Source organism: Sebastes umbrosus, chromosome 6 (assembly GCF_015220745.1).
Source record: "Sebastes umbrosus isolate fSebUmb1 chromosome 6, fSebUmb1.pri, whole genome shotgun sequence".
Lineage (NCBI taxonomy): Eukaryota > Metazoa > Chordata > Actinopteri > Perciformes > Sebastidae > Sebastes > Sebastes umbrosus.
This window is the reverse complement of record NC_051274.1, coordinates 8,412,697-8,426,378: the sequence shown is the minus strand read 5'-3', so window position 1 is coordinate 8,426,378 and position 13,682 is coordinate 8,412,697. Positions and strand designations below refer to the sequence as shown.

At 41.8% G+C, this 13,682-nt stretch overlaps 1 long non-coding RNA gene across 1 annotated transcript; it reads right to left on the bottom strand.

Moving 5' to 3' along the window:
• Nucleotides 1–232: 232 nt before the first annotated feature.
• Nucleotides 233–12,615, bottom strand: LOC119490406. Its single transcript, XR_005207399.1, has 3 exons — nucleotides 12,538–12,615; nucleotides 8,773–8,778; nucleotides 233–243 (listed from the first exon to the last, which is right to left on the bottom strand). It is a non-coding gene; the product is annotated as an uncharacterized LOC119490406 (long non-coding RNA).
• Between the last annotated feature and the right edge of the window lie 1,067 nt (nucleotides 12,616–13,682).

The following is a 13,682-nucleotide window of genomic DNA, read 5'->3' as shown; positions in this document are numbered from 1 at the left end:
TCACTTGCGAACTGTTTTCAGAAACATCTTGCAGTGTACTGTTTAGCTGTAAAATGAGAAAGTTTGTGACCCGGCAGCCACGTTGAGATCTCTTGGGGAATACCAAGCACCGCTCACATGACCCGAGCACAGCCAATAGGAACGCTTTCTCTCTGAAATGACCTGTGATTGGTCAAAGTCTTCCGCTAGATTTTCTAAAGCCTGAAAACAGAGCCATGAGGAGGTGCAGAAGTCTAGTTTTCTCTCAGCACACTTGAATTACAATATGCTGAAAGGTTATTATGGAATTTTTGCCCAATGATGACAAAAAAATTGTTGCCTACTGAAGCTTTAACACATGAATCTCATATTTTGTTTAGAATAATGCAGTAATGTAAAAAAAAAACACATTAACGCAGGAATTGAGAAATAACTGCAATCGTGCTATATTGGTTTTTTTTTCACCCATGTTACCTGACTATAAAACTGTACTGTAGTTGAACTGTGTGCAGAGGCTGCAGCAGTGAGGTGATGAGAGCAGCGCTGTGATTCTCTCTGACCATCCATCCTCTCTAAGTGCTGCTAGTCAGTGGGAGATGATACCTCAGCAGAGGGAAGAGGCTGCCTCCTGGGCTGTGAGTCATGTCAATCTGGACTCCATCACTCTGAGGCAGAACAGAATGAGGATCCAGACTGCAGGATGACAAAATATCCCGTCACGCAGAGAGAGACACAGCCGGTATGCGAGGCATGTCTAGCTGAATTCACACGGCGTCACCGCACACAAATACGCACACTTATCCTTGGTTTCCAGCAGTAATGATTGGACTGAAGCTGCTGACGAATGTTATTTTCTTCTCATGTTCCATTCGACCATTTCCATGCCAAAGAAATTATTGTTCTGCCAGAAATATTCCTGACAGAAAAGCCTCTGAAACCACATTTAGATCACGCGGCACTGATCATGTCACTGAAATTAATTATTGCCCTCTCATAGGACATCTGAGAGAAGGATAAAGCCCTTTTGTCACCGCCTGGCTGTGTGGAATTTTGAATGTGATAGATAGTGACTACAGATGTGAGACTGGCAGTGACATATAGTGGCAAGTGCAAGAGGTTTCTACTGGCGGAGACATGAAGACATTGCATATAAAAATTCTCTAGAACAACACTTCTACACCACGCACATCGCAGTCTAACCTTTTTTTGAATCATTCGTTTATCTAGTATTGGTGCTATGTCATTGAACTTAAGAGAATAATCAGACCATAACTTTGTAATTTATTTTTTTTGAACTTTAATAAATACCATTACCTTCATTACCATGAACATACACAATTGTTTATTATGACTCAATCACACATACACTGTCCTGCTGCCCTCACAAGAGCACCAAATGTAGATTCATCCACTGCTGAAAATAGTTCCCAACAAACGCATTATTTCCTCCTGTTTGAGTAACTTTTGATAGAAAACTACAGTGACCAGCTGTTTTAAGAAATTACTGAGCCTTTTTTAAAAATTGTATTTGTTAGCTTTTTTTTTTTCTAAAGATTTACATCCAGAAAAATAGGTTTGAGTTTTTCACAAGGAATTTTAAAAGGTCAGTTACCACCTTAATCATTGACAAGCAGGCTTCATTCTCATTTCATGAATTAATTATTGATTGCATGACATCACTAGTAATGTCTGTTTGTACAGAACAAAAATACATTTCAATTAAATGCCCTATACATACAGCATTGATATAATTACTCATGGTAGCATAATTTGAATGCCACTCATTATACCTATTTGTTCATTATATCAGCTGTAGCGGTAATTGGTCTCTGCTTCACCAGACCTTTTTTGAAACTTTTCCAAAGTTCATTAGCTAGAGTAAATTATTTGTATAGTTGCTCTGGTTACATGCAGTCCAATACATGCAGATTAAACTGTTCATTGGAAATATATATATCCTGTCCTGGTATATAACTGCCAGCCAATCACAATTAAGTGTTCTCCAACCCGCCTCTGTGGTGGGGCCAGTTTTGACTGCTGGGAGATTTATGATGCAAAAGTCAAGTAAATTGGACTCAACATTGACACAAAAACAGAGTCAGTGTGCCAGACAGCCGTGTCGACTGAACCCCAGTATGTAGACAATGAAAGGGCAGGTGGTGATTCGCCCGTCCCAGGTTCTCAACATAATAATGAGGCATTGTGAAAGTCGTTGGCACGGCTGCCGCTGTCCGCCTTTGCCTTCTGTCCTCCTCTGAGGGCAGTGCGATGATGAGTTATTTTTCTGCAGCTTGGCACAGCATGACACGTTCACCTCCCCAGATGGTCCTCACTGTGATTCAGTTAGTCGTCTTGTCTGTTGCTGGGCAGCATGTGCGGGCCAATGAAACATCACACACACTTTGGAGTTTAGTTTCACGTGGCGAAAACCAGCAGCCACCAACACAGGACAAGACTTTTTTTTCCCCCAAGGATTTCTCATGAATTCGTTTTTGGGCCTCTAACGTCTGCCATTCAGAGTTGTGGCGCCGAAGAGGTGGGGTTGGGGGTGGGGGAATGGGACTAATGATCAACTGAAATTTTCTTCCTATTACTGTAATTATGACTTTATATTTACTCTATTATTAATGTCTGTTAACATAATCTCAGGGGCCAAAAATTGAGTTTAGATTCTGCAAAGGTCAACCGACCTACCAACCCGTTCTCATTTGCAAGGCGTCAAATACCGAGGCTTTGTCACGGCCGTTGGCGATGGATACCGCCGCACATGGCCCCCTTTGCAACGGGTGCAACGGTAAGATTTGCAAGCACTATAGTAGGAAGTTGCATGTTGTCTGAAGGAAGAGCTTTATAATAATAAAAAGCAGTAATTCCTTGTGCTAAACAGACAAAGAAAGCAGCCCCACCTATATATATATATATATATATTAGTGTTGTCAAAGTTAACACGAAAATGGCGCGTTTTAACGCCACTAGTTTACGCAACTTGCGAATTGTAGTGGGCTCAGTTTTTAAGCTAGAGTGAAAATACTGGCATCTCATATAAAATCATATGATGAATCATATCATATGAATATATATCATATCAACATATATTATATGAAACTAGAAAATCTAAGGAATCCATTGGTACCAACCATTTCATGCTAGCTTGTTGGGAAGGAGGCTAAATAACGCTCCAAACTTAAGCAAAATGTTGGCAAGGAAAAACTGACATGGCCATTTTCACAGGGATCCCTTGACCTCTGACCTCCAGATATGTGAATGAAAATGGGTTCTATGGGTACCAACGAGTCTCCACTTTATAGACATGCCCACTTTATGATAATCACATGCAGTTTGGGGCAAGTCATAGTCAAGTCAGCACACTGACACACTGACAGCTGTTGTTGCCTGTTGGGCTGCAGTTTGCCATGTTATGATTTGAGCAATTTTTTTATGCTAAATGCAGTACCTGTGAGGGTTTCTGGACAATATTTGTCATTGTTTTGTGTTGTTAATTGGTTTCCAATATTAAATATGTACATACATTTGCATAAAGCAGCATGATTGACAGCCCTAGTTTTTAAGTGGCATTTTGGAAGGGTTGCACTCTCAATTATTGATGACTGTCACGGCCATGTCTCTAGTTATACCTTATGTTTCTTGTCTTTTCCCGTCCCTTGTGTCTCCTTCGCTCCCCTGTCTGTCTGAATTTGCGATTAATCGCGATTAAACATTTTAATAATTTGACAGCCCTAACATACTGTATATATATAAACAAAAGACTGCAGGACATGAGCAAAACGGACTAAATTGTCGAAGAAGTATTTTAGCAGATCATCTCAGGCCTTCACAGGCTGCCACTCCTGCATGCTTTCGTGATTAGCACATGTGCTGTCACCATGGAGAAGCTATAAACTGTGGCTGGCCTGGATAATATTCCACCTGGTCGCGTTAACCTGACTCCATACGCCACACATTATTCTTCCTGGAATAGTTTCAATTACAGCTCCAGACTTGTGACTCAGTACATTAGTCACCTCTGAATATACGATGCACTGTATACACTGAAGATGAAACCCCTGTCAGTTCAACAAGAACAAAATCAGCTGTATGAACTGAGGGGAACACTGCCCTGATTTGCTGGAGATTTTACAGCCTTGTTTTATACACAATCAAAATACATACAAATGTTTCCAAGTGATCATGCCAGACTGCTTTTACTGTTCATACCAAGAACATTTCTGTCTCTGAGTAGTTGAGTTGAGTAAGGACATTGTGTCCCTGGAGTTCTTCAGGCATTGTAAACTGGGCTGCCATGTTTGGAAGGGCTATAAATCATTCAGTCATTTTATTAATGAGCTCTTAGATTGGCCCAACCCTTGCATTCCCAGGTGCAGTATGTGTATGTATAGACAGATAGGTGTGCAAAAACTATACAATACTGTACTTATTAATATGCAATACTTATCAATATACAATACTTACATTAAATAAATGAGAGGATTTTTACTGTATGCTGTGAGGTGGACATAATGCAAGTTGTTCGGTCTGTTTTGCAAATCAGAATGAGAATCAGAAATGGTAACAAAGACGATTGTACTGGCAATAACAGACTGATAGAAGATCTGCAACATCTTGTTGCACACATTAAAAAGCCTGTTCTCACGCCCAGGGCGTCAAATCACAATGTTTTGCCAGGCCGTCGACGTTTGATGCTGCCGCACGAGGCACCCTGCAGGTATGCGACACACTGGGCTTTTCATTAACTACAGTGTAAACCCATCCGTGGCAACAGTAATTGCACAAGGTAAGTGCGCCGGGAGTGACTGTGGTGACGTAGTCAAAAGAGCAAAAAGACACAGAGGGCGGGCAGGAGGAAAGGTAGATGGGTCCAACAAACACGAGGCTTTCATCCAAGATACCGCTGTTCTTGTCCTGCACATCCTTCAGACTATCAGAATTCAGACCTTCTACAGCACAATTGATATAGTTGGTTATTTTGGCATCCTTTTAATCCATTCATTGCAATTAAGTCGCAGCAAAATCCGTTTTATTTAGATAGTGGTTATTTTGGCCATGGTTGATGAAACGTTGTTGGTATCTACATGGAGGTAAAGGCCCTTCTTGTGTCCGGCGTGTCTGGTGACATGAATGAACACAAATGATCCTGCGGTCAAATTTGTGTGAGTAATGAAGGCGAAAATTTGCTTTGCGTTTGGTTTGAAAGCAGCAATAATATCCAAATTTGGAACAAAACAAACTTTAACACAAAACTTAAATGTCTTTAAGAGAGAGAGAGAAAAAAATAATAATATACAGTGCAGGAAGAGGCAGAAATTATGGACTGAAGTTTTGACGTGATACAAAAACTTGTGTCCAACATTCATTCATAAGAACAGAGGGAGTCGAGCAGCAGAGCTCTGGGCACGCTGCCCTACAGGGGCTCTGTGTTCTTGATGTGAGTGGAACAAGTGGGACTTCTACTTTTCACTGCCTGGAGCCTGTCCATCACAAGATGGACCAATCGCAGGTTTTCAATGCCACAAAGCTCAAAGCTATGGTATTAAATGTTAAGTGGAAGTCAATAAACAACATCCCGTACATAGGTCAAGCTTTTTCCCACAGGCGCGGCCCGTTTGATGTGGATCCAAGTGTGCTACAGAGTCCTTGATATGGGGTCACAGCACTTTAGGCTGACAGGTGTCAGAGATGCAGGGCAGCTAGAGTGATAATGGTGGTGAGCTTCACACAGGTGGGGATTACACCCTAAGCCAAGACAGGTTGAATATGTCAGAACAAGACATCTGCCAGTTCACTGGGACGTGCCAAGGGACTCCTCTTTACTGCCAAAAAAGTGTAACATCTATTTTACTCCTCTGGGAGGCTTTGTCACTCACCGGCCTGTTTTGTGGTGCTCACAGTCTGTAGCGATTGGTACCTGCAAGCTTTTATTTCACTTGTAACAAGAATAAGATTCAGACTCAGCATGCATCATGTACAGGTGACATGAGCACATAAAGCCATTCAGGACCAACTTACTATTTCACTTCTCTCACTTTTCATGTATAAAAAGAGTGCAACTCTATGAAGCTTCCTGGAGAGACTGTTTGAAAATGTGCACCGTTATTCTTTTCACCCTGCCTTACCACGTGGCCATACGGAACAACTATAAACACTTTTTGCCTTCCGACGTGGTCGGACAACGTGTCATGCGACCTAGTTCTTTTCTAGCATAACCCGACCCATATACATATAGGTGCATTTGCTGATGCAACCAACAGATAATGTGTATTGTTCAAAAGACACCAAGTATAAAGAGACGGCAAGATAAACACTACTGGTCCCATGCAGGGGAATAGGAACAAAACCTTCCAAAAGTCTCTTAAAGTTATTGGTGTTCCTCTCAGAAGAAGTCTTTAGTAAAAACCAAAAGGCATTTTGTGAAAAGAGGCCAGAGTAAGAAAGGTCATAAAACAACATTCACACACGCTGTTGTCCATTCTCCTATGATATGGTAGATATGGTCTCTCCCTCCCCTCACAGCTCTGACTCCATTCCTGCCTTGTAACCCCTGCCCCCTCCTCTCCGTGCTCCATTGCCCAGCTCATGCCCACCCTTGGCTCAGTGAGCGGCTGTCTAGGACAGATTATGCTGGCAGGTGCCCAGGCTGATGCCGGGCCCTCGTAAACAGAGCAGCCTTTGTGCCGAGATGACAAACCACAAAGTCAAGCCAACATCTGCAGGATAAAGAGCTGGAGGGTTGGGAAGGTCAGCTGAGGGGAGAAAAAAAGACCGGGGTGGAACAGAAGGGCAGGAGACAAGACGGAAGTAAAACACTGTGGACCTCAGCTGGACAAACTCAACAGCTCCCCCCAGAAATGAGTTTGAGAAAGTAGTTTGTTTTGAATAAAGTTCTATTTTGCGTGCAAGGTATTCAAATATTTATAATATAATATTCGCCGGACACCAAGGAAATATCGTTGTCATCATCCGCAGAGTGTTGGTGGCTGTAGCGGGGACTTTGACGGCGTCAAGCTCAGACTTACAGGTCACTATCATCACAGCGACATTACATCGCAGCGTCGGGAATGATCCCATCGCTGCTGGCGTCCAATTTTGGAAATCGACCGGCAGGCCAGGAAGTTTGAAGGTTGCGGAGCACTGTCTTCTGCGTGGCCTCCCCTCAGGCAATGGAAACAGGCGTTGTGAAGATCACTCCGGCGATGAAAGCTCATTGTAGCAGTGTTTTTATTATTTTGGGTCGATGAGTAGAAACATTTAGTCTGCCCCAATTGAAGGTCAATAAATCTTTACCAAGAATGTTCACAGATGACAGCTAGACTCTGAGGTTGTGACGTATTTGTCTGCTCCGTTCATGACCGGGTGTGGTCCTCTGAGCTCATGGCCTCGTGGTGGAAGCCAGCTAGTTGAAACTTGGAAACATATACTGCAGGATCTGAGTGGAAGGTGACTTCAACAAGCGTGACACCATGATTTATAGTGATTAATAGCATGCTGAAATGATGAAGCCAAGGAGTCTTGGTGGAGCTAGTGTACGTCACGTCTAGAGTTGTTGTATGTGCCTCTCTAGAGCGGCGCTGGTTTGACGCTACGGCAGCTATGAAAAATGAAAATTAAACACAGAAACATGGTCAGCATGTACATAGGCCTTAAATGATTTTCTTGCCTCTGTCCTTGAAGCGAGTAAACACCACCGAGCAGTTGTTTTACTGAGGTCAAACAAGGCTACCTCTAATAGAATGACAAAGGGTACTGCCAATGTTTAAATTCCCCCACAGTATGTCAGTGAGAAACATTAAATGGCATGTAGAACCACAAGAAGTTAGGTGTTTGACAACTGCTGTATGAGCTCAAAGCTTCCATGATGTGATTTATTCCATGATGTATGTACTGGCATGATAACTTACAATCAACAATGTAATTCAAAGTGCCTGAGACCGCATCAAACAGTCCATCAAATATCCAACACATTCTCATCCCAACTCGTTACATCCCGCCGCTTTGTCCCACCCCCTGGCATGATTTTGTTTATTTTTTACATCAAAACAACTATATATATATATATAACTATAATAATTATTATTAGTTATTCTCAGTTGGAGCGTTGGAGCGTGTGTAGCGGTGCTGTCCCGGGTACTGAAACCGAGCGCAGGAGATCGATAGACAGACAGTCTCAACAAAGCCAGGTCTTTATATCATCAATCTATCTAGGAAAGCCATCCGTCCTCTGAATGCTCTGGGTCTCTAGTTTGTGGTTGTAAAGTTTAATGAGGCTGTGATTATTCTAGAGGTCACCACAGATCATTTAATACAGTGAGGTCAAATTTTAAAAAAAATGGTCTCACTATATGAAATGGCTACTATGGGGATTAACATCATCACACATGAATACAGTTGGGCTCATTGGATCCACAAGAGACTAGGGTTTACAGTGATACCCAATTTATGTAATTCCAAGACTTCAGTATGCAGAAATATTCAAACACACAATTTTAGAATAGGCAAAAATAACACATTTATACCACATTCAAAAAACTGCATGTGATTATCATAAAGAGTGCATGTCTGTAAAGAGGAGACTCCTGGGTATACACATAGAACCCATTTTCATTGACATAATCTATCTTAAGGTCAGAGGTCAAGAGACCCCTTTGAATATCACCATGCCAGTTTTTCCTCGCCAAACTTAGTTTAATTTCGGAGCGTTATTTAGCGTTCTTCCTGACAAGCTAGCATGACATCATTAGTACCGATGGATTCATTAGGTTTACTAGTTTCATATGACACCAGTACCTACTAGCCAGGATGCACACACAAGATGTACATACACACGCACCTGCGTCTGCATGGCTGAGTTGTACTGAGTTGTACACAGACGCACATACATGCACACTTAATCATATGCACATGTGTGCATGCGTCATGTCCTCCGTGTCACTTTCTACCCCCCCATACACACACACACACACACTTCATACATTACGGACACAGCCCATCCTCCTCAGCTGTTTTCCCTGAGCCAACACCGATCTAGCTGGTGCGTGACTGCACCAGTGGGATATTGTCTTACTATGTGAGTGCTGGTGTGTGAGAATGAGTATGGGGAGGCAGGATTTAGCCCCATAAGCTTTACAGGGTTAGGGGTATCTGGGGTATCTATGGCAAGCAGCTTCCCCGAACCTAAGCCCCTCTTCCTGGGTATACGGCTGCCACACCTGTCCCCACATATGCAATATCACTTTCCCTGGCTCACATACAGACCCAGAAGAGAGTGGGATGGTTTGTACATTGTGTGGGTGTGTGTGTGTGTGTGTGTGTGTGTGTGTGTCAAACTGTATAACATTATATAAAGACAGTACATATGTAACTTCATTTTTTCCATGTGGTGTGTTCTTTTTGGCAAGTCAGCACAAGCATATTGAAAGCAAATGTGTCTCTATGCAATTTTGTGTTTGAAAGACTACTATTATATACATGTGTGATCAATGAATGGAACAGTGCAGATTGATTCGGAATGCTTAACATTAGGCAAGACTATGCTTCCTTTGTAAAACAGCTTCACACTGCTAATTTTCTTTGGCACTTTGGTACACCTGAGTATTTGCTCTGCACTAGACACCTATACAGACAATTATAGAGTTAAAAAAAAAGAAAAAGAAACTGCTTAGCAGAAGCAATCTAAAGTCTTTCAGGTGGCCCTTGCTCTGCTAACGTGCTTACAGACACACAGACAGTTCACTCACTGTTGTTTCTGTTCAAAGTTTAAAACATATTGAATCTTGGAGCTCTCCTACTGCCAGTAAACAGCTCAAGAATGTGACTTGCGTACGCAGGTTTTATTCCGCTAGAATCTCCGGCTCCCTCCCAGCTCTCTCCACCCAGCAGAGCGGCGTCCTGGATGACGTTGACCAATATCAGCATGTTATCCCCACGTATGCAGATAAACAGTTGTCTGAATCCAGGACATGTTTGCGACTACTGTCGCCACCATTCTTACAACAACTTTGCATTTAGAAATCCCCAGACATTCGGTAGATGGAGATCTCTGATTGTCTGGTATAGCGAGACTATAGCTCTGCTCTCTGTGAAGGGTTGAAGCGATGATCTATAGGAACATCTGCTATATCTGCTGTATCCGGAGCGGATAGTGTGGATGCATGCTGAAAGCAAGTCAGTGGTGAGAGGAAGGCGGCAAAGCGGTAATTCTAATCTTAATTAAAAAAAAAGATTAGTGATTAAACAGCATTTCATTTAGAAAAATTTACAAAATCTGAACTGTTGTTTTTGTTTTTCCTGGATGATGAATCATTTTTGACTGCTGACTGTATCAGTTTTCATCAGTTACCATAACCATTTATAAAGGAGGTTATAGTCCATTTATATTCAGTTTAACTTATGTATCTCACACATCCAACAACCACCAACAGGGTTTTGATTTACAGATGTAAACTTCAGGGTCACTAACCAATTACCAAAGTTGAGCCGCCCAGAAATGCTGGATTGGGCTGTAATTATGTCCAGTAGATATCAGCAGAATACACATAATTATAGACAGGTTGTTAGACTCCCTAGAGGAAGAGCACCTCACTAGGAAGTAAATAAGTATCTCACACAAAATTCTACTTTTTCCATGTCTTTGTGGTTTCTCCTCATGGACTGAAGGAAGAACTGAAGTAGTCCCAGTTGGACTCCCAAAGATGGCGCTCAAACCAAAATAGTAATGTGACATTTACCCCGGTCCTGTGCTTGTCTAACAACAAAACAAAACAATTAACAGCAGTTCTTAACAAAAAATAACACATTTCCAAATTCATGATCAAGCAGCACCATCTGACAGAAACAAAAGATGATTGTCTGAGTGTCAGATATTTGTTCATCACATAAAACAAAGCATTATGATTGACAGTTACTTTGTTCAGCTCTTGTTGAAGCTACAGTCAGTGGTTTGATGCAACAGACAACATGACCTCTGTGATTACTCATAGACATTAAATTCACTAAATACATCTGCTATATGAACAATCGCAGGTAAGCTCTGCACTAATGTTGAGAGTACACTGTTTTTTGCAGTTCAACAAAGTGCAACAGAGAAGACACTATCGAGCAGACAGTCGACATTCAACAGATTCAGAAAGCTTACGATAGATTAGATTTAGAATGAGAGGTGTGTTTTGTGTCTCATCTTCCAGCCTCACTGACCTCATGCTCTTGTGTAGTCTCCCAAAGACTCCGGCGCTAAATCAACAGATTTAGAGGATGACCCAGCACCTCGCAGCCCAGGAGAGAGAGCTCTTACTGTCTGCTGGCCAGCCCGCACCAGTCTTCAATTCAACTGGATTAAACAGAGCAGAGCAAAATCAGTCACAAAATCATATGTACCTTACATACATGGTTAACATATTACAGGATAACTGGTTTAGTTAGCAACACCAAAAACACCAAGCTAATAGTATCCTTTATAATTATACTTACCTCTGTATCACGTTAATGCACCCATGCCAAAAAATTACTTTGACTATTGTATTGTTTTGTAACATCAATACAAATGGCATTTAACTTGACAACGATTTCGACGTTCAGCTGACGATAATGAACGCCAGCTAGCGCTTATCTGATCAAAGGAAAATGTGATAATTACCTATTAATGGATTGAATCCCACCATATCGAAGGACAGGCCGGTGATTCATGAACTGGAAGCAGTAATGTTAACGTATTGAACAGTTTTTCACCAAAAGTTTTGGGAAAAGAAAAAAAAATCGTAATATTAACTTATAGCTCAGCTCAACTTATCTACTCAGCGTAGATATCATAAACCCTTGAATATAAAATGTGTCACTGAAATTGGTTGAGAAATGTAGATGTTAGTGATTTTTTATCCAGAAAAAAAGCAGCTCCCTCGTTCACTTTGCCTGGCCCAATATGGCGGCGACGTTGGCGTACGATCCAGAGGCCAATGCAGTGTCTACGTATATACAGTATGTATTTTCTCTCTCGCACATGGTGGCTGAATAAAACTGAAATTTCTTAAGTATACACCAACCCTGAGACAATAATTGGTAGAAGCACCTTTGGCAGCATCCACAGCCACCAGTCTTTTTGGGTAATGCTCTGCACAAAGTTGGCACACCTGAGTTGGAGATCTTGCCCCACTCCAGTGCAGAACTGTTCAAGCTGGGAGAGGTTTGTTGGTTTTCGCTGATGGACAGCAACCTTCAAGTCATTCCACCGATTTTCTATGGGATTTAGGTCAGGGTTTCGACTCGGTTACTGCAGAACTATCCACCTTGTTCATTTGCATGCCACTCCATGGTAGCTTTGGCCTTGTGCTTTGGGTCCTGTTGGAATATGAATTTTCCACCCATTTTCAGTCTCTTTTACAGACCTCTTCAGGTTCTTCCCAGAATCTCCCCATCCATCCTCCCTTCAATTTTGAAAAACAAAAAAAAAAGTTCCCCAATCCCTTTTTAAATGAGAAACATCCCTACAACATTACGCAGCCACCACCATGCATCACAATCGGGATGGTATGGTTGTGGCAATGGGCTGCGTACCCATATACTCAGAACATTCCCCTTGGTGCTCTCAATGTCATCTACAACATCTTTCCCAATTAATTGTCTATGGAGCAGTTGACTAAATCTTGAATTAGACAAATATTTTAACAAAACAATTTTTTTTCTTGTGAATGTGAGGAGTTTGGCCTGGGTTTATGTTAGATTCCCGAAATTATAGTCACAGTCTGGCCCTTGATAAATAGTTGAAACGTCTAGCTTCCACCAATAATAGTACAATTGTTCAAACCTTTGTATAGTTAATCGTGTTAAATAATCCAGTGTTGATGAAGATGAACTTCATTTCATTCAATAGGGCTATTGAGGCACGTCTGAAGAAAGGCTGAGAATCACTGCGATAGAGGACAGGGTGTCTGCGTTCACTGGAATGTTCCCTACACTTCTTTTGCTTGTGCTCAGTCCCTATATTTGTACGTAGTCTACTTTTTTATATTCTGGACAGAGGGAAAAGAAAGACAGAGAATGAATTGTTGTTGGACGGTTCTGTCTGTTATTCCAGATCGCTCTGTTGAAATGTCCCCCCTCCCAGGTTCAGCTGGAGAGAAGCATATATCTACAGTATGTGATTACACTGTCTTTTTCTGCCTTTAACTTAGTGTGCGCTCACTTCATTTTTGTTGGATGTAAGACATTGCTCTCGGGGGTGCAGAGGAATGCTGAGAGAAGAGATGGATATTATGCTTGAAGGAAACAGTACCTGCTCTCACGCTCCTGCCCTCCAGGGCCATTTTAGTTGGGTTGCCAGTTAAGGGACCACATGCTTGCCCTGAAAAGCAAAGAGGTGTGAGAAAATAGGTGTACAAAAAGATTCGGCAGGGAGTGGAGAGGCAGAATTTTTCGGAAAGAAAAGGCAGTTTTTGAAGTAATGCATGAGGCATTACAGTGCATTTGTATCGGTCAAAGCTAGTGGGACATACATTATTGAATATCTGAAGGATTAAGGTGTCAGCATGCTTCAAGCAAAGTGCTTGTAGGATTGTTGAACAGCGTTAGAAATGGGGCAGGGGGCTGTGTTAATTCTGAATGCCATCATGGAGAGGTTGTCTAAAGGTGTGAACTGTTTTCTGCATTTGTACAAATCTTGTAATCCATATTTGTATGTGACCATTTGGAACGGGTAAAAA